At 50.0% G+C, this 6,551-nt stretch overlaps 1 long non-coding RNA gene across 1 annotated transcript in view; it reads left to right on the top strand.

Moving 5' to 3' along the window:
* LOC102471455 (uncharacterized) overlaps nucleotides 1-6,551 on the top strand; it is an 11,301-nt gene that overhangs the window by 3,365 nt on the left and 1,385 nt on the right. Inside the window, exon 3 of the long non-coding RNA XR_333146.3 lies at nucleotides 4,669-4,741. This is a non-coding gene — a long non-coding RNA (uncharacterized LOC102471455). The remainder of the gene's footprint in view (nucleotides 1-4,668; nucleotides 4,742-6,551) is intronic.

The following is a 6,551-nucleotide window of genomic DNA, read 5'->3' as shown; positions in this document are numbered from 1 at the left end:
TGATTCTTCCTCACTCTTACCTGTGTTTCTTCTCTGTCTCTCTAATTTTCTCCCTCCCTCTCCATGATCTCTCTCCCTCCTTCCTTCCTTCTCTTTCCTTCTCTCGCCCTCTCCCTCTTTCTCCCTTTCTTTTTCTCCTCCCTCCTTCCCGCTCTCTATTTTTCTCTCCCTTTCTTCCTTCTCAGTAAGCACAGTGCCCAGCCCACTGTGAGCCGATGGTCAGGATAAGCAGGTGCAGGAACAGTGCCTTGGGCTGTGAGTGGCGGGAGGTGGCAGGAGGTGCCGGGTGGGTGCCTCCCTTCCAGCGGGTGTTCAGCTGTGACAGTGTCAGCCATCTACCAGGGAGCTTCCTGGTTAGATCCCAGAAAGCCAATCCAGACTTCCCCCCCACCAGGCCCCCAGCTCTGCCTGGTTCTTTCCAGCCCATGCGAACAGAAGATTTGAGAGTCCAGGGCATCTAACAGAAGGATCTTGTATTATTATTATTATTTTCAGAAAAAGCAGATCCTGTTCTTGAAAACCACATTCTCTCTATAGTCCTTAGTAACTATTTGTTTGTTTGCTATAAGATGGTGTGTGAGACAGAGAGGGAATGTGAGAAGTCACTCCCCAGGGGGATGGCCACACCACAAACCCTTCTCCTCCATCCTCCTCTTGGGATTTTGGGCACGCACGCACGCCCACACGCCCACACACACACACACACACACACCTGGCGTGATTTTCAGGCTGCCAGGTCCAAGACTCACATGGTCAGCCACGTGGGAACCCAGCACCTTATAACCACCATGTTACCTGCTGGCCCACTAGAAACTTAATTCATTTAATGTAATTATTGTTATTATGATTGTTTTACAGTTTTTACTATAGGGCATGTGTGCTCACCACAGAGACAGAGAGAGAAAAGAGAGGGAAAATAAGAAAGCAAACCACCAGGTCTGGGACTCAAACCATGGTTGATCATGTGGGAATCCAGTGCCTTAACCACCATGCCACCTGCTGGCCCTGAAACTATTTTTTCTTATCATTTTCATCAGTTTGTTATTCTGTGTCACAGGCTATTAATCTATCTATTTTGTAACAAGCTAGAGCTACTTTTATTTTATTTATTTATTTTTTGGAGGAGAGGTTTTTGCTATAGGGCGCATGTGCTCGCCAGAAAGACAGAGAGAAACAGAGAGACAGAAAGTGATAAATCAACCCACAAGGGGGGATGGCCACGCCACAATCCCTTCCTCCTCCATTCTCCTCTCGGGATCTTGGGCACGCAAGCCACCAGGTCTGGGACTCGAACCACGGTCGACTATATCAGAGTCTAGCGACATAGCCATTATGCCAACTGCTGTTCCCGGGGGCTACTTTTATTAAGTGTAAACTGCTTGTCTGGGTCTCTAGGCTCCTGGCAGCTTACTGTCCAGGGGAAAATATTGTGACACTTGGCTCAAGCAGTCTGTGTCATTAAACTTAGTCTGAACCTAAATTGTACTAGCCCATTGGAGACATTTTTAGAGGGGTCATGTGCTACCTGTGTCACAAATTTATGTTGGCACCATGGAACCCTCAGGCCCTCCTCCATTCCCACCTGCTCATGGAGCCCAAGGAGCTCTGTTCCCAGGACAGGAATTCCAGAGGAGACTCTGCCCATCGCTCTGATCCTGGAATGAGAGTTCAGCGTAAGATTCAAGGGTGACAGTGTCCGACGTATAAGTAGAAATAGTAACTTTATCAGTTTTATTTTTATTTTTAAAAAAGGTTTATTCATTTATTTCTCCCATGAGTGAGAAAGACAGACTGATAGAGAGAGAGAGAGACAAAGAGACAACACCCAGACAGGGGCTCAGTGCTGTGATTCACCTCCAGCCTCAGCCAGCCCCAGAGGCCTGTGTGTGCAGGGAGGTCTCAGGACATCAACCCAGAACCTTCCCAGCCTTGTAAAGTGTAACGTTTCACCACTGTGTCACCGTCTGGCCCACACTTTAAAGTTTGTTTTTTTTTTTTTTCTGGGACTGGCAGTTAACATAATTGCTATGTCGCTGGACTCCCATGTAGTCGACCCCGGTTCGCGTCCCAGACCTGGTGGCTTAAAACTCACACCGGGCGTGTGTGTGTGTGTGTGCCCAAGATCCCAAGAGGATAATGGAGGAGAAGGGATTGTGGTGTGACCATCCCCCCTGGGGGGTGATTTCTTGCTTTCTGTCTCTCTGTCTCTGTCTGTCTGGCGAGCGCACACGCCCCAAAGCAAAAAACAAAACAAAACAAAAACACCTCTCCAAAAGGAAAAAAAAAAAAAAAGAACTCTCCAAAAAAAAAAGTTTTTTTCTTACATTTATTTATCTATTTGTTGTAATTTTAAAAAAGACTTATTAATTTGTTGTTATTATAATATTTTATTTTGACCAGAGAGAAAGAGAGAAAGGAAAAGTGGGAAAGCAAGCCACCAGGTCTGGGCCTCAAACTGTGGTCAGCCATGTAGGAGTCCAGCGCTTTAACCACATGCCACCTGCCGGCCCTTTGTTGTGATTTTCACGCTGCCTTATCTAGGATCCGATCACCATGCCACACGATGGTCCCACTTTAAAGGGGACCCTTCCTTCCATTTATAATGGGAACGCAGGGTCAGGTGTGGCAGGCTGGGTTCCTGCAAAGGATGCTGTCCCTCCCTTGCACTGCATCTTGGTGACCCTCTTCTGTCCAAGCCACCCTGCCCTCACCATTTTCATTGTCCTGTTCATGTCCCTTTTGGATGTACCTGCAGGGACAGCAGTGAGCAGGACAGGTGCCTAGGATGCAAAGTGTAAGGATCTGCTCTGTCTTGGGGTCTGAGAGTGAGAGGCTCTCCTTGTCATCCCAGCCTAGCTTCACTGCAGGGGGGAAGGGATACGAGGAAGGGGCAGCCCCTGCACTTGAAGGTGGAGCTCCAGGACAGCAGGTGGAGAGTGAGGAGCTGCCAGCCAGCTGCCCACCATCGGATCATCTCCATATCTTCTGAAGCGCTCAGAGAATATCAGATCTCATCCTGGCCTCGAAAAGTCAGGGAGCCTGTTCCTCTGCCTGAAATCAGTGCCGCACCTGAACTGCTTTGCAAATATGTCTTGCTTTTCCAAGAGAGAAACCACCTGAGCTTATTTCTGTCCATAAAACCTCACAGAGGAGGGACTGGTGTAGGACACAGGAGCCTGGATCATTGACGCCGTCACTTGCTAAGTGAAGTTTCTGAGATTCAGTTCCTTCACCTGTAAAATCCACAGGGGTGGGGCTTGGTAGCTTTCTCTTCTCTTCTGTCTGTAGCATTTCATGGTTTTAGGGGTCTGTTCCCCTGGAGAGAAGTTTGTTTGTTTGTTTGTTTTGCTATAGGGCATGTGCGCTCGCCAGACAGAGAGAGACAGAGAGACAGAAAGCAAGAAATCACCCCCCAAGGGGGGATGGCCACGCTGCAATCCGTTCTCCTCCATTCTCCTCTTGGGATCTTAGGCATGCACACACACGCTCCCGGTGTGAGTTTAAGCCACTGAGTCCAGGACTTGAACCATGGTCGACTACATGGGAGTCCAGCGACATAGCCATTAACTGCTGGTCCCCGCCCTGGAAATGCCCTGATAGGAGAGTATCTTTAGGTCCAGGCATGGTGGGCTGTGGCTAGGGGGTGGGGAAAGCACAGTCAACCCAGGTCTCATGTCAGCCTCTGCCTTAACCAAGTGGTCTCTGATATTAAGACACCAGTCCCGAGTCGGGGAGCTGGGAGGGCGAACCTTGGCAGCCTGAGCCCTGGAGGCACCCAGTTCCGTTACGAAGTCAGTGACACGCTAATGAACACTGAGTCACAGCTCCACACTCACGGGCCTGTGAGAAGCAGGAGTGGCAGGAGGAGTGGGGACGGCCCGGGCAGACCCTGAGACTGTGACATCAATCAAGCAGCCGTGTTTATATAGTAAAATGCAGAAAGTAGATTATTTTAATTGCAAATTGTTCCGGAGACCCCTACCAAGATATATTTTTAAACGTGTGCGCTCGCCAGACAGAGAGAGACAGAGAGACAGAAAGCAAGAAATCACCCCCCAAGGGGGGATGGCCACGCTGCAATCCGTTCTCCTCCATTCTCCTCTTGGGATCTTAGGCATGCACACACACGCTCCCGGTGTGAGTTTAAGCCACTGAGTCCAGGACTTGAACCATGGTCGACTACATGGGAGTCCAGCGACATAGCCATTAACTGCTGGTCCCCGCCCTGGAAATGCCCTGATAGGAGAGTATCTTTAGGTCCAGGCATGGTGGGCTGTGGCTAGGGGGTGGGGAAAGCACAGTCAACCCAGGTCTCATGTCAGCCTCTGCCTTAACCAAGTGGTCTCTGATATTAAGACACCAGTCCCGAGTCGGGGAGCTGGGAGGGCGAACCTTGGCAGCCTGAGCCCTGGAGGCACCCAGTTCCGTTACGAAGTCAGTGACACGCTAATGAACACTGAGTCACAGCTCCACACTCACGGGCCTGTGAGAAGCAGGAGTGGCAGGAGGAGTGGGGACGGCCCGGGCAGACCCTGAGACTGTGACATCAATCAAGCAGCCGTGTTTATATAGTAAAATGCAGAAAGTAGATTATTTTAATTGCAAATTGTTCCGGAGACCCCTACCAAGATATATTTTTAAATGTGGCCTAAATGTTCTCCTTGACAGGCACAGTGAAGGAATTACAGTTTATTCAGACGCTGACATGCTGCTGATTGAAGCACAAAGAGGAGTAATCAAGGTGGTTGGTTTTTTTTCATATGGCTTTTAACATTTACAAAGACAATGATTTCAAGGAGTACACGCTTGAAAGGAACAAGTCTGTAAACAGTCACCAATCAGCTAACTGCTCCCCTCACTAGGGACAGTCCCTCCACCCTGCCCCTCCCCGACCCTGTGCGGCATCAGCATCTAAATGTGAATTATTCTTTTTTTTTGGAGAGTTTTTAAAATTTTTTTATTTTTTTGCTATGGGGCATGTGCGCTCTCCAGAAAGACAGAGAGAGACAGAGAGATAGAAAGCGAGAAATCACCTCCTAGGGGGGATGGCCACCCCGCAATCCCTTCTCCTCCATTCTCCTCTCGGGATCTTGGGCACGCACGCACATGCGCCCAGCATTAGTTTTAAGCCACCGGGTCCAGGACTCAAACCACAGTCTGCTACATGGGAGTCCAGTGACGTAGCCATTATGCTAACTGCTGGTCCCACTGAATTATTCTTTTGTTTATAACTCACAACGCAGAGGGCAAAAGATGAGGTTCAGATGTAAAGCCATCTTGTACTCTGAGACCCCGGTCTCTGCTACTTGGCAGCCAGTCCTGGCACAAACCGACCACCACCACACAGCGGCCGGGAGGCGGCCACACTGAGGCGCCACTGCAGAAGAAATGAGCAGAGGTCAGACGGGAGGGGGCCGCTTGGACCAAGCCTCCAGCCACCATGAGCCTCCACTCCTGGTCCTCAGAACTGACCTTGGGCCTTCATGTGTCATGTTTGTTCTTGTTTTGCTTTTTAAAGTTGATTTCTTCTGAGAAAGAGAGAAAAAGAGAGACATAGACAAGCACTCTCAACTGCGCCCAGCATTAGTTTTAAGCCACCGGGTCCAGGACTCAAACCACAGTCTGCTACATGGGAGTCCAGTGACGTAGCCATTATGCTAACTGCTGGTCCCACTGAATTATTCTTTTGTTTATAACTCACAACGCAGAGGGCAAAAGATGAGGTTCAGATGTAAAGCCATCTTGTACTCTGAGACCCCGGTCTCTGCTACTTGGCAGCCAGTCCTGGCACAAACCGACCACCACCACACAGCGGCCGGGAGGCGGCCACACTGAGGCGCCACTGCAGAAGAAATGAGCAGAGGTCAGACGGGAGGGGGCCGCTTGGACCAAGCCTCCAGCCACCATGAGCCTCCACTCCTGGTCCTCAGAACTGACCTTGGGCCTTCATGTGTCATGTTTGTTCTTGTTTTGCTTTTTAAAGTTGATTTCTTCTGAGAAAGAGAGAAAAAGAGAGACATAGACAAGCACTCTCAACAGGGTCTCCATGCCACCCTGACCCCAGCCTCAGCACCCTGGCTCATGGGCACGCACATGTGTGTGCCATGTGTCTCCTGGTCCTGGAACCCAAACCTGGGACCTTCCCATGAGGGTCCAGTGGCATTACCACTGTGTCACTGACCCCTACTTTAGTGTGTTTAAAGAGAAAGGCTAGAAAGTGGGAGGAGCAGTTAAACACACCTAGATAGCAAGCCTGTGGACTATCCATTCCTTGTAGAGGTCCTTGCTCACTGGTGTCTTCGGAAAATGGCTGGGACCAGCAGATGGCATAATGGCTATGTCGCTGGACTCTCATGTAATTGACCGCGGTTCGAATCCCGGACCCAGTGGCTTAAACTCACGCTGGGCTCCTGTGCATGCATGCCCAAGGTCCTGAGAGGAGAATGGAGGAGGAGGGATTGCAGTGTGACCATCCCCCCTGGGGGGTGATTTCTCGCTTTCTGTCTCTCTGTCTCTCTCTTTCTGGTGAGCACACATGCCCTATAGCAAAA

This window comes from Tupaia chinensis, unplaced genomic scaffold (assembly GCF_000334495.1).
Source record: "Tupaia chinensis unplaced genomic scaffold, TupChi_1.0 Scaffold000001_1, whole genome shotgun sequence".
Classification (NCBI taxonomy): Eukaryota; Metazoa; Chordata; class Mammalia; order Scandentia; family Tupaiidae; genus Tupaia; species Tupaia belangeri.
Note: the sequence above shows the minus strand (reverse complement) of the source record. Positions and strands in the feature narration are given on the sequence as shown.